This window comes from Pan troglodytes, chromosome 7, assembly GCF_028858775.2.
Source record: "Pan troglodytes isolate AG18354 chromosome 7, NHGRI_mPanTro3-v2.0_pri, whole genome shotgun sequence".
NCBI classification, from domain to species: Eukaryota; Metazoa; Chordata; class Mammalia; order Primates; family Hominidae; genus Pan; species Pan troglodytes.
In genome coordinates, this window is record NC_072405.2 from 8,650,314 (window position 1) to 8,664,893 (window position 14,580).

At 48.9% G+C, this 14,580-nt stretch overlaps 1 long non-coding RNA gene across 1 annotated transcript in view; it reads right to left on the reverse strand.

The window, feature by feature from the left end:
* Positions 1 to 9,313, reverse strand: part of LOC134810642 (uncharacterized) — a 62,473-nt gene extending 53,160 nt beyond the window's left edge. Inside the window, exon 1 of the long non-coding RNA XR_010159150.1 lies at positions 8,767 to 9,313. This is a non-coding gene — a long non-coding RNA (uncharacterized LOC134810642). The remainder of the gene's footprint in view (positions 1 to 8,766) is intronic.
* Between the last annotated feature and the right edge of the window lie 5,267 nt (positions 9,314 to 14,580).

The window sequence follows — 14,580 nt, forward strand, 5'->3', positions numbered from 1 at the left end:
AAACCACAATGAGATACCATTTCATGCCAGTTAGACTGATGATTATTAAAAAATCAGGGAACAACAGATGCTGGAGAGGATGTGGAGAAATAGGAATGCTTTTACACTGTTGATGGGAGTGTAAATTAGTTTAACCATTTTGGAAGACAGTGTGGCAATTCCTCAAGGATCTAGAACCAGAAATAGCATTTGACCCAGCAATCCCATTAGCAGGTATATACACAAAGGATTATAAATCATTCTGCTATAAAGATACATACATACATATGTTTATTGCAGTACTATCCACAATAGCAAAGACTTGGAACCAACCCAAATGCCCATCATTGACAGACTGTATAAAGAAAATGTGGCACATACATGTCATGGAATACTATGCAACCATAAAAAAGAAGGAGTTCATGTCCTTTGCAGGGACATGGGTGAAGCTGGAAACCATTCTCAGCAAACTAACACAGGAACAGAAAATGAAACATTGCATGTTCTCACTCATAAGTGGGAGCTGACAATGAGAAAAAAACGGACACAGGGAACGGAACATCACACACCGGGGCCTGTTGGTGGGTGGGGAGGCAAGGGGAGAGAAAGCATTAGGACAAATACCTAAGGCATGTGGGGCTTAAAACCGAGATGATGGGTTGATAGGTGCAGCAACCACCATGGCACATGTATACCTATGTAACAAACCTGCCTGTTCTGCACACATATCCCAGAACTTAAAATAAACTCTGGTGCATCCAGACAATGCAATATTATTGAGCACTTTTTAAAAATGAGCTATCAAGCCATGAAAAGACATGGGGGAAATGAAATGCTTATTACTAAGTGAAAGAAGTCAACCTGAAAAGGCTACACACTGTGACTCCATCTGCATGACCTTCTGGAAAAGGTGGAACTATGGAGACAGTAAAAAGATCAGTGGTTGGTAGGAGTTAGGGCAGCTGGAGGGCAGGTGGGGGCGGGGTGTTGGGGGGCAGGCAGAGCACAGAGGATGTTTACGGCAGTGCAACTATTCTGTGGATACCGTCACGGTAGATCTGTGTCATTACACATTTTCCAAACCCATAGAACGTACACCAAGAGTGAACCCACAGGTAAACTACGGACTTTAGTTAATATTAATGTGAAATTGTAAAATCAATAATAAAACATACCACACCAATGCAAGATATTAACAAGGGGGGAAATGGAGGTCAGAGTGAGGGGGTATAAGAGAATTCCCTGTACTTTCTGCCCAATTTTTCTGTGAACCTAAACTGCTAAAAAAAAGTTATATTAATTAAAATCAGCAACAAAACAAGAGGCGATGATGAGAAAATGTCAGATACAACAATTTGAATGATTTCAGCTTGTTTTCCATTATTTGAAATTTTAAATGAAGTTGCCTTTTTAAAATTAGAACACTGGAAAGAGTTCTGCTCCTTATTTTTAATATTGTGAGTTCTTAAGTTAGCATCACTTAATATGTCCCGAGAATTGCTACTTGCGTCTTAGTGAAGGTGAGGATCAATGCACAGATGTTGGGCTGGGAAAGAAAAGATTTCGGAGAGGGCCGCTCTAAGCATTGGCATCCAGCCACAGGGTGCAGCTTCAATTCTGGGGAGTTCTCCATGCAGCCTCCACTGCAGTTTAAAATGGGCTAAATGGATTTTTCCCAAACAATTAGGGTCCAGTGCAGATGGAAATCCATTTCCAAATGACCTCATTACACTGCTATGGTCTGTAACAATTTCGAGTGTGAAAAATTCAATTTTATACCAACACCACATTTCTGCATAGTCAAGAGTCTCTGAAAATTCAGACCACATTCATGACACGCCGCCCTGTGCGTGAGCTGCTGTGGCTCTGGTCCTCCTCAGTGGCAGCCTGGTGCTCACAGCCTTGCCCTCGGTTTCCCTCCTCCGAGGGGCCCTCCGTGTGCAGGCCACACGAGGAAGAGCAAAGCCGCTCCATGAGCCTCCCCTTTCTGGGCCGCCTGCCCCGTCTCAAGGTCTCCAGCCTTCGCCCAACCTTCGCCACTCTCTGCACAGCACAGGACCCTGGCATGAAGCGCCAGTTTCTGGGAGCTGAGACTCTGCCTGGGGGGTGGGCACCAGGGGCCAGGCAGGCAGCCGATGTCCATGCCTCTCACTCCTGTTTGTCTTCCTGGTCATAGTCAGCCCTACTGCCCTTGGCAGCCTCCTCCACTCCCGCTCACAAAACATCCGTTTCCTACTCAGTTCATCCATATTGCTGGCAATAAGCTGTTTCTAAAATTCAAATTCCCCAAATGGCTGCTCCTGGCTAAACCATTTCAATGACTCCTCCTCACATTCACAGAACATCTCCACATCTGAATCCACCTTGCTCTCCAGCCCTGCCTCCTCTGGAAGCCACTGTGCACTCGATATCCTAGCTGTTCCCAAATCCATGCTCCGTCCAGGGCTGTGCCATTCCCTCCACGCGCCCTCAGTGCCAGCACCCCCATGCTGCCTGGACCATCACCACTAAGGGCCTCCCTGGTCCTTCGGGGTGAGCTGGTCACCTTCCTCTTCCCTCTCCCAAAATGATGGTCAACCTGGTAACTGTCATCATACATCACAATGAACAGCAAGCATTTGTTAACTTGCTTGTGATCAAATTGTGGGGCTTTCAGGAGCAAATATATATATTCCTCTTTATGACTGGCTCCCAAGAAAGTGTGGCACTGGATACACCCTCACAGCGTTCTTAGCGCACTGTGGGTGACTGGTTGGATAATGAAAAGACCAAACTCCTCTGTGTATCATTCATTGATTCAATAAATATTTACTGAACAACACTTATGTACTGTCCACTCTGCTGGAAATACTGTATTTAAACAAACAAACAAATCACAATGGGCGCGGCTTCCCAGAGGCAGTCAGGTCCCACCTTGAAAAGGATGGAGGTGACTGGGGACACCAGGGCATCAGAACCCGGGGAGATTCAGACTCTAAAGCTGGGCCGGCTGCACTGCAACTACAGCCATGAACAGCACAGGTGGTCACCTCCTGCCTCGAGGACCTGAGCAGCAAGGCCTGTGACAGCCTGGCCATCGACAAGTCCCTGCCACTGATCACCCTGGTCCTGCAGAGGCTGGGACCATGGTGATGAGGATTACTTCCTGTGTCTGCCTTCCAATACTAAGAGTTTGGCATTGACCAATAACGAGACGAGGGCATAGGACAATTCTGATGGAGATATGGCTTGGGTTTTCCAGGCATCCTTTGATGTGGATGAACTACAGTGGGGCATGTTTGAAGCGGAAGAATGTGGCCAGGCAGCTGAACAAGGCTCCATCCAGTGCCATCCTCCTATCAGAGGAAGACTGTCCTGTGCTCATTCATATTCTGTGTTCAGATCTGGCTCAGGAACTAAGCCAAGGCTGTGCCGCCATCCAGGTTCGCAGAACGCACTCCAGCAGGTGCTTCACAGAGGAAGCGGTCTGTCCGGGCAGCTCCTGGAGCTGTACCTCCCGGATTTGGAGAAAGAGGGCAGCCTCTTGTCAACGCAAGAGGAGTCCAAAGCAGCCTTTGGTGATGAGGCAGAGGCAATAGACGTGATTTTGACAAAAAGACCTCCTCTGGGCTGGGCACAGTGGCTCATGCCTGTGATCCCAGCACTTTGGGAGGCCAAGGCGGGCAGATCACTTGAGGTCAGGAGTTTGAGACCAGCCTGATGAAACCCCATCTCTACTAAAAATACAAAAAAAATTAGGCATGGTGGCATATGCCTATAGTCCTAGTTACCTGAGAGGGTGAGGCAGAAGAATGGCTTGAACCTGGGAGGCGGAGGTTGCAGTGAGCCGAGATCACGCCATTGCACTCTAGCCTGGGCAACAGAGCAAGACTCCATCTCCAAAAGAAAAAAAAACAACTCCCCTGAAATTGCACTGAGGAGCTAGTCCCTTCCCGCACTGCAAGAGAAGCCAGCCCTGGAGCTGGTGTATCTACTCAGGATGTGGAGCTGCTTACCAAGGAAGACCCCAAGGCACTGGCTGTTGCTTTGAACGGGGACATTACGAAGACAAACTGTTCAAGAGGCTGGTGACCAGGTGCTCGCCCTGCACAGACGCAGAGCTTGCATTCTCGCCAGGAAGAACTCACTTTCGGAGACCCGCAGAACCCTAGGCCAGCCAGGCGAAACCCCACACAGCTGCAGCGGGAAGTGTGCCAGGGAAAGCCCTTGTCTCTGTTATTGCTATCAGCCTGGTTGTTTTACTACCCAAGCCCTACTCTACCGACTACCCTAGAGCACGTTCCACGACAGGGTGGGAGACTGGCTTTTTGCCCCTTCTGGAAAAGCTATCTCAGGTCTCAACATATGCCCTTCCCCCATTTTTTTCTTTGTTTTTGAGACAGAGTCTCGCTCAGTCGCCCAGGCTGGAGTGCAGTGGCGCAATCTCGGCTCACTGCAAGCTCCGACTCCCAGGTTCAAGCAGTTCTCCTGCCTCAGCCTCCCTAGTAGCTGAGACTACAGGCACCCGCCACCACGCCCAGCTAATTTTTTGTATTTTTAGTAGAGACAGCGTTTCACCCTGTTAGCCAGGATGGTCTCGATCTCCTGACCTCATGATCCGTCTAGGCCTCCCATAGTGCTGGGATTACAGGCATGAGCCCATGCACCCGGCCCATTTTTTTCTTTTTTTAAAATTTTGGCCCAACCAGTTTCAGGACTTCCACCAATTTTTTTTTCCTTTGACACGGGGTTTTGCTCTTATTGCCCAGGCTGGTATGCAGTAGCACGATCTCAGCTTACGGCAACCTATGCCTACCAGGTTCAAGCAATTTTCCTGCTTCAGCCTCCTGAGTAGCTGGGATTACAGGCATATGCCACCAGGCCTGGTTAATTTTGTATTTTTAGTACAGATGGGGGTTTCTCCATGTTGTTCAGGCTGGTCTGAAACTCCCGGCCTCAGGTGATCTGCCTGCCTTGGCCTCCCAAAGCGTTGGGATCACAAGTGTGAGCCACGGTGCTCGGCCTGGACTTCCACCAATTTTAAATAATATAGCTGCACCAACAATATCCTACCTCCTCTAATTACCCATTCTTATGTTCTCTGTATAACAGTAGTTGTCGACAGCTCAGCTGCACTGCCTAAGAGTTAGCACTGCTCCACAAGGAGAGATTTAAAAAAAGAAAAACATTAACAAATAAGGAAACAAAAGTAACTGTCAGCCTGGGCAACATAGCAAGACCCTGTCTCTACAAAAAAAATTAAAAATTAGCCAGGTGAGGTGGCTCACACCTGTAGTCCTAGCCACTCAACAGGCTGCGACGGGAGGATCTCTTGAGCCCAGAAGTTCAAGGCTGCAGTGAGCCGAGATTGCAGCACTGCACTCCAGCCTGGGTGACAGAGCAAGACCCTGTCTCAAAAAGGAAAAAGATAATTGTCAAGGGCAATGAAAAGAAATGCTTGTATTTCGGACTCATCATCTTTATTCCAAAGATAGTACTGCAGAATTTTAAGCACAGATCATGGTAGAGGAGGTGACATTGAAGAGTGTTATGGCCACAAACTTGCTTCTCAAGTTAATGAGTTTTTTTGTTTCAAGGCACACTAATCACGTTACGAACATTAAATTAACGCTACGTTAATTTTGCAGACCCTAGGGACATACGGAGAGTCTACTTCACCATTTCTAATACCTAATTCAGTGTTGTGAAATTCTATCTGTTACCACTGTAAAACTTTTTTCCGTTTTCTAATTGTTTTATCAGCAGGGGATATAAAAGCTCATTAAAGCAATTTCCATGTGGAAAAAATTTAAAATTAAATAAAATAATCAGCCCTGAACTTACATTGAACTACAAGGTCACGGATTTTCTTTTACTTTACTTACAAGTTAATAAGTTGCCTTTTGCTATTTCATTGACGCTGCTAGAAGTCGGGAGACGCGTGGATCAGAGACCAGGGTTTTATTCCTCACTGCGCAGAAGACAGCACGGGCAGGAGTCTGTGGTTCCCTTGGCCCCACATCCCACAGGGCCACGTGGAACAGCTCATCTCGGTGCCCGGTGCATGCTGGCTCTGTGTCCCGGCAGAGGCACACGGACGCTGGGACCCTGTTCTATAGCAGACAGTCGATGCCTGCTCCTTGTCCGCGGGGGACACATTTCCTCCTCCCTCGAGGATGGCTCCCTGCACGCACAGCCCTGAGAGATGGTCCGGGAAAGAGCAATCCAGCCACAGTGCTCTGGACACGCCTGAGGAAGACACTTAGACGTGGGAAGGACCCTGGGACTGTCTTTCCCAACAGCTATGGGCTTCGTGAGGAGAATAGGGAATTAGGGCAGCCCCGGGCTGGGGCTTTAGCAAATAACAGCAGGTGCAGTCAGTTCCAGACAGGATCCGGCGGTACACAGGCCACAGCCTCTCTCCTGTGATAAGAAGACAGAAACCTCCACTTCAGCCTCTGATTGACCACGGCCTTCTCCACTTCAGCATCTGATTGGTCACAGGTCCATCCTTCATAGGGAATAACCAATTGGAGGCCGCTAAAGGGCACCTAGGGGTGTTGCCAAGTTCTTTTGGCTTTATAAAAATCCTAATTGGGCCAGGCGCGGTGGCTCACACCTGTAATCCCAGCACAAGGTGGGTGGGTCGCTTGAGTCCAAGAGTTGGAGACCAGCCTGGCCAACATGGTGAAACCCCATCTCTACTAAAAATACAGACATAAGCCAGGCGTGGTGACAGGTGCCTGTAATCCCAGCTACTCAAGAGACTGAGGCACAAGAATCACTTGAACCCCGCAGGCAGAGGTTGCAGTGAGCTGAGATCGCACCACTGCACTCCAGCCTGGGCAACAGAGTGAGACCCTGTCTCAAAAAAACAACACAACAACAACAAAAAAAAACCTAATTAGAGAGGCTGTTGAGCCGCTTGCTCAAGCCTATCCCACTTTGTGAATTGTGCTTTTGCTTCTTCAATAGATCTGTGCCTTCGTTACTCCCTCTGTTCTGTTGTTTCGTTCTTTTGTTACTTTGTGCATTTTGTTCAGTTCTTCGTTCAACACGCCAAGAAACTGGACAACTCTATCCAGTAACATTCTGTTCTGAAGCCACAAAGATAATAAGATGCCTGTACTGAGAAGTCCAGGTGGCATTTTCTTACCCCCATCTTGACACTGCCGTTTTCTGTTTCGAACCCCAGTCCACCCCACAGCTCCAAACCACCCTCCCTGCCTCCAGCTACAGCTGGCACCTGCTGCCGCGTCGTCGTGGGGCTGCCGCTGTGATCTGAGCCCGGGAGCAGGAAGGTCAGGCCTTTGTGCACCGGCTGGCCAGTCCACACAGGAGTGCCTGCCTCACTCCAGGACTATGTACAGCACCTGTGATTTGCAGGTCCTTTCTTAAATTAACACCCACAACCTAATTCCCAATGAATCTTGGACCTTCTCTAGCTCCCTGAATTCTCCAGGCCTAGCCTTGCAAAGTGATTGTGTGTGCTCACTAAGGACATGTGACCTGTAATTTGTTTTTTAAAAAAAGAAAAGGGGACCGGGCGCAGTGGCTCATGCCTGTAATCCCAGCACTTTGCGAGGCCAAGGTGGGTGGATCACTTGAGGTCAGGAGTTCAAGACCAGCCTGGTCAACATGGTGAAACCCGGTCTCTACTAAAAATACAAAAATTAGCCAGGCATGGTGGCAGGTGCCTGTAATCCCAGCTTCTCAGGAGGCTGAGGCATGAGAATCGCTTGAACCTGGGAGGCGGAGGTTGCAGTGAGCCAAGACTGCACCACTGCACTCCAGCCTGGGCGACAGAGCAAGACTCCATCTCAAAAAAGAATAAATTTAAAAAAAAAATTTTTTTAAGGGAAAAGTAGAAATATTTTAAACGTTTAGCTCTAATAACAGCCTATTTTAACTGTATCAAAGAAGAAGGCGATTTCATAAGGCATTCCAGAAAAAACAAAATTCCAGCAGCGTTTGGGCTCCTAAACTGATCCAGCCATTTCCCTGTGAAATGCCCTCAGGCCATCTCCATTTGAAACATGACGAATTGAGGCTTCCAGAGGTGAGATAGGAAATTGGCTTTTGAGTTTAACAATTCTCTGCACATATTCAGTTCTGGAGCACCAACCAGCTTTCACCATAATAACCATGAAGAAATTGTACAGGAATTCCTTATTTGAATTAAGTAATTGACACCAAGCAAACGTTTTACGGATTTATGCATTATGAAGGAGCTATGAAGGGCTAACAGACTTTGTAAAGAAAAACATATTTTATCTTTGCTGCCTAAGGATATGTTTGGCTTCGGGGAAATGAAATTAGATTCACTAGATGAGATTCAAAGTGTAAAGCTCTGCAGTGTTCAGGGTCTCCCACAAGAGGGCAGTGTGCTAGCATTTGGAAGCAGCGGAGCCTCTTCCTGGACTCAGCTTGAATTGGAATTGACAACTAAGAATACTATGATTAAACCCTGATTCTTAAGTTTATCTCACATAAAGTCAGTGTTCAAGGATGTTGAATAAACAAGGATTAGTACAACAACATTGTATTTCAAAATATGAGCAGTCCAATAAAAGCTATCGCAGAGCTAGTTGCCCTACTCAACAGGAAGTAGTATCTCCCATAACTAGCAATTCTCCTCTGAACTAATGAGCTATCACCCAGAAAGTAAACTGCATGTTAGATTAACAAGAAAATGTATAGGATACATTGAGTAGGAAGTGGCTGAGATATTTTAATTTTAATCCTTCGTCAAAATCAGCCAATAACTGTTGCCTCTTCTAAGCTATTCCTTGCATGAAAAATCCTTACCAGCTGCCACTGGACTCTGGACAGAGGTCTCTGCCCCCACGTGGGCCTCTCTTCTCCTGTTCCAGGTGGTAGAGAAGTTTCACAGCATCTCTCAGGAGAAGGCTGAGCACCCAGCAGTGTAGACCACAAGGATAAATCAGATGTGATGTCGTCCACATAGGGCTGGGGAGTTTTCCACAGAAGCTTCTACATTATATAATGTACAGACTTAATCTTGTTTTAACTCATTAACCGTTTTAATTCTTTTGAGGCCAGGCATGGTGGCTTATGCCTGTAATCCCAGCACTTTGAGAGGCCGAGGCAGGCGAATGGCTTGAGCTCAGGCGTTCAAGACCAGACGAGACAATGGGGAAAACCCATCTCTACAAAAAAAAAAGACAAAAATTATCCAGACGTGGTGGCATGTGTCTGTAGTCCCAGCTACTCTGGAGGCTGAGGTGGGAGGATGGCTTGAGCCCAGGAGGTAGAGGTTGCAGTGAGCCAAGGTCACACCACCGCACTGCAGCCTGGGCAACAGAGCCAGACCGTGTCTCAAAAAAAAAGTATTGAGTGCACTTGTGTGTTTCCCCTTCTTAGTCATTCTGCACACCAGGGAACCAAGGGAGGAAGGAAAGAGAGAGACCAACAGAGAGACAAAGACAAAGACAGAGAGACAAGGACGGGAGAAAGGGAGGGAGATGGGGAGGAAGAAAGCCAATTTCATTAGGTGTCGTGCACAACATCAGAAAACTTTAACACCTATTTCCTATTTAACCCTAACACATGCTTGGTCTCAAGATAGATTAGCAAGAACCATTCCCCACCTTAATGTGGCTGGTGTATTCGTCTCTCTTGCGTTGCTATAAGGAACACCTGAGGCTGGATAGTATATGAAGAAACAGGTATATGTGGCTCATGGTTCTGCAGGTTGTTCCAGCATCTGCTTCTGGGGAGGCCTCAGGAAGATTTTTCTCCTGGCGGAAGGTGAAGGGGGAGCAGGTGTGTCAGATGGCAAGAGAGGGAGCAAGAGAGAGAAGGAGGTGCCAGGCTCTTTTTTTTTTTGAGATGGAGTCTTGCTGTGTCGCCCAAGCTGGAGTGCAGTGGCGCAATCTCGGCTCACTGCAAGCTCCGCCTCCCGGGTTCACGCCATTCTCCTGCCTCAGCCTCCTGAGTAGCTGGGACTACAGGCACCCGCCACCACGCCCAGCTAATTTTCTGTATTTTTTAATAGAGACGGGGTTTCACCGTGTTAGCCAGGATGGTCCTGATCTCCTGACCTTGTGATCCACCCGCCTCGGCCCCCAAAGTGCTGGGATTACAGGTGTGAGCCACCGCGCACGGCCAAGAGGTGCCAGGCTCTTTAAACAGCCAGATTTCCAGTGAACTCACTGGAGACAGCAGGAAGGCACCAAGCCATTCATGAAGGATCTGCCCCCACAACACAGTCACCTCCCACCAGGCCCACCTCCAACACCGGGCGTCACATTTCCACAGGAGATTTGGAGGGGACACACATCCAAACTATATCAATTGGCTTGTTCTTGAAAAAAAAAAAAAATCACTTGTAAGGAATTGTGCTGGGCTCAAATACAATGACCCCTCCTCCCCTGTGGGAGCCCTGCTGTCTCCCAGAGCTCCTGCTACCCCCACAGCCTCCCTCCTCTGCCCCCATTGCCCTATCCCCATGAAAAGCCCCTTTACTTGAAAACCAAGCCTGCCTGGCTCACCCCTCTCACCTGGGACTCCGACAGCGAAACATTGTCGTGTTTGTGAATGCTGGGATGAGAAAGCTGGAATATTTAGCTTTGGGCTCACATTTCTCTACCCAGGTTGAGCTGGGCAATAGGAAATAACCTCTAACTTACAATTCTAAACACGAAACATATTCACTATCTGATATAGTAGTAAGTTTAGGGGGGAAAAAACCCTGAAACTCAGCCCCCAAACAGCACAAACCCTAATTGGATTGAGGTTTTTTTGTCCCCACCCACATGCCTGCCATGAGTAAAAGAAAATGCTTCCTGAAGGTAATACATCCAGATCCTCAAATCATTTCTACAACCTTTAATAGGCAACAGCAACATTCAACCAAAACTTACCTGACAGAGATAAGACAAGAAAGAAATTACCAACAGCCAAGAAAAACAGGCAATAGGGAGAGATCGCGGGAATTTCAGGAGCTGGAGTTATGAGATGCGTCCTCTAAAAAATATGGGGTTACTCCATCCAAGTACTGAAGTGAGGCGATGGAGAATTTCACCAGAAAAGTGAAAATTATAATAATAAAAGAATCAAGTAGAAGTTTTAGAAATATGAAATGTGATACTGAAAATAAGAACTCTAACATGGACTGTAGGCAGCAAAGGAGGGGACGGGGAAAGTGGGCGAGTCCTCCGAAGCATTTGCACAGCCAGGACAGGCGGAGAACGGAGGAGGGAAATGGGCAGGGGGCACAAGAGACCAGGGCACTCAGGACGGGGGAGCAGGTCCTCTGGGTGCACACAGCCCCAGAAGAGAAGAGAGAATGGGGCAAGAGAATCATAAAAGAGGTGAGAACCAATGATTATTTTTTTTATTTATTTATTTATTTATTTATTTATTTATTTATTTTATTTGTTTTTGAGACAGAGTCTCCATCTGTCACCCGGGCTGGAGTGCAGTGGCGCGATCTTGGCTCACTGCAACCTCTGCCTCTGGGGTTCAAGTGATTCTCCCACCTCGGCCTCTTGAGGAGCTGGGACTATAGGCGCCCACCACCATGCCCGGCTAATTTTTGTATTTTTAGTAGAGATAGGTTTTCACCGTGTTGGCCATGCCAGTCTTGAACTCCTGACCTTAGGTGATCCACCTGCCTCGGCCTCCCAGAGTGATGGGATTACAGGAGTGAGCCACCATGCCCGGCCCAATGATTTTTTTTTTTTTTTTTCTGAGACGGAATCTTTCTCTGTCACCCAGGCTGGAGTGCAGTGGTACAATCTCAGCTCACTGCAACATCCACCTCCTGAGTTCAAGCAATTCTCCTGCCTCAGCCTCCCGAGTAGCTGGGATTACAGGCACCCGCCACCACACCCAGCTATTTTTTCTATTTTTAGTAGAGACCGGGTTTCACCATGTTGGCCAGGCTGGTCTCGAACTCCTGACCTTGTGATCTGCCCACCTCAGCCTCCCAAACTGCTGGGATTACAGGATGGTTTTTAATAACCAATCAAAGTCAAGTTAAACTCCAGCAGAAACAGATGAGTTCCCTGATAGTTGTGCACAGGCTTTCGACTCAAGGCAAGGTCTTCCTGTCTCGAGGCCCTCTGCCATCATCCTGCCTCCCCACACATACCCCAGTGATATCATTTGGATGTTTGACACCCCGAAAACCTCAGGCTGACATTGGATCCCCAGTGTTGGTGCCGGCCTAGTGGCAGGTGTCTGGTCACTGGTGTGGTGGGAGGCGTGTGGTCACTGGTGTGGTGGGAGGCGTGTGGTCACTGGTGTGGTGGGAGGCGTGTGGTCACTGGTGTGGTGGGAGGTGTGTGGTCACTGGTGTGGTGGGAGGTGTCTGGTCACTGGTGTGGTGGGAGGTGTGTGGGTCACTGGTGTGGTGGGAGGTGTGTGGTCACTGGTGTGGTGGGAGGTGTGTGGTCACTGGTGTGGTGGGAGGTGTGTGGTCACTGGTGTGCTGGGAGGTGTGTGGTCACTGGTGTGGTGGGAGGTATCTGGTCACTGGTGTGGTGGGAGGTGTGTGGTCACTGGTGTGGTGGGAGGTGTGTGGTCACTGGTGTGGTGGGAGGTGTGTGGTCACTGGTGTGGTGGGAGGTGTGTGGTCACTGGTGTGGTGGGAGGTGTGTGGGTCACTGGTGTGGTGGGAGGTGTGTGGTCACTGGTGTGGTGGGAGGTGTGTGGTCACTGGTGTGGTGGGAGGTGTGTGGTCACTGGTGTGGTGGGAGGTGTGTGGTCACTGGTGTGGTGGGAGGTGTCTGGTCACTGGTGTGGTGGGAGGTGTGTGGTCACTGGTGTGGTGGGAGGTGTGTGGGTCACTGGTGTGGTGGGAGGTGTGTGGTCACTGGTGTGGCGGGAGGTGTGTGGTCACTGGTGTGGCGGGAGGTGTCTGGTCACTGGTGTGGCGGGAGGTGTGTGGTCACTGGTGTGGTGGGAGGTGTCTGGGTCACTGGTGTGGTGGGAGGTGTCTGGGTCACTGGTGTGGTGGGAGGTGTCTGGGTCACTGGTGTGGCGGGAGGTGTCTGGTCACTGGTGTGGTGGGAGGTGTCTGGTCACTGGTGTGGTGGGAGGCGTCTGGTCACTGGTGTGGCGGGAGGTGTGTGGTCACTGGTGTGGCGGGAGGTGTGTGGTCACTGGTGTGGTGGGAGGTGTCTGGGTCACTGGTGTGGTGGGAGGTGTCTGGTCATTGTTGTGGTGGGAGGTGTCTGGTCACTGGTGTGGCCCCTACATAAATGTCTTGGTGCCATCCTCACTCTATTTGTCTCATCTCATTAGCTCTCGCGAGATCTGATTGTCAAAAAGAGCCTGGCAGCTCCTTTCCTCTCTCTCTGTCCCTCTTTATGGCTTTTTTCCTCTTGGCATGTGATGCCTGCTCCGCTTCCCCTTCCGCCATGACGCCATGAGCAGAATGATTTCTCACATTTTTTTTTTTTTTTGAGACGGAGTCTAGTTCTGTCACCCAAGCTGGAGTGCAGTGGTGTGATCTTGGCTCACTGCAACCTCTGCCTTCTGGGTTCAAGCGATCCTCCTGCCTCAGCCTCCCAAGTAGCTGGGATTACATGTGCCTGCCATTACGCCCAGCTACTTTTTGTATTTTTAATAGAGACGGGGTTTCACCAATGTTGGGAAGGCTGGTCTTGATCTCCTGACCTCAGGTGATCCACCCCCCTCAACCTCGGAAAGTGCTAGGATTACAGGCATGAGCCACTGCGCCCGGCCAATTTCTAATATTTCGGAGGCTTCACCAGTCGCAGATGCTGGCACCATGCTCCCTGTGAAGGCTGCAGAGAGGTGAGCCAAACACACCTCTTCTTGACTCTGCCTACCTCATGCAAATGAGCCTATCTCTTTATTCTTCAGGATCCAAAATGGCAACTCCCTGAAGCCAGAGAACCCATCAGAACTTAAAAATAGACAATTTTTTTAGAGCAGTTTTTGGCTCACAGTAAAATGCACAGAAGGTACAGACACCTGCCATGCACTGCCTGTCCCCTCTCCCCTGCACGCACAGCCACCCCCACCAGCAAGTGTGGTGCATTTGTTACCACTGGTGAACCCACGTGGCCACGTCTTCATGGTCTGGAGTCCGTGGTTTACACGAGGGCTCGCTGTAGGTGTTGTTCATCCTCTGGGTCTGCACAGATGTACACTGACTCCTATCCACCATAACAGTGCCATGCAGAGTAGCTTCACTGCCCTGAAGATCCTCTGTGCAGTATAACTTCATCACCGTTAGGAAGAAAACAATCTCTTTTAACATCACGTGTGAATAAGACAGATGATGTCCCAGCCCACCATGGGGCTTCCCATTCTTGTGAGGTGGGAAGGGCAGGACAGAAAATAAACAGTCCACAAAGAGATAAAAATAATTATCATGTCATTTTTATGACATGATAGATCATTCTATCATGAATGTTTAAGATCATTCAATGAGTGAAATGCAAGGACATGAGCGAGTAAGAGAGGGAGGCAGGCCCGACAGGTAGTGGCGTCCCAGGTGGTAGCTCCTCCTCGGAGCCCAGCCAGAGTTGAGACCTGAAGGATGAGGAGGACTTGGTCCTTGGACAATAGAAGAAATAAAGACCCAGGTAGAGAGGCAAAAGCAAATGTGAAGGCCCAGAAGCT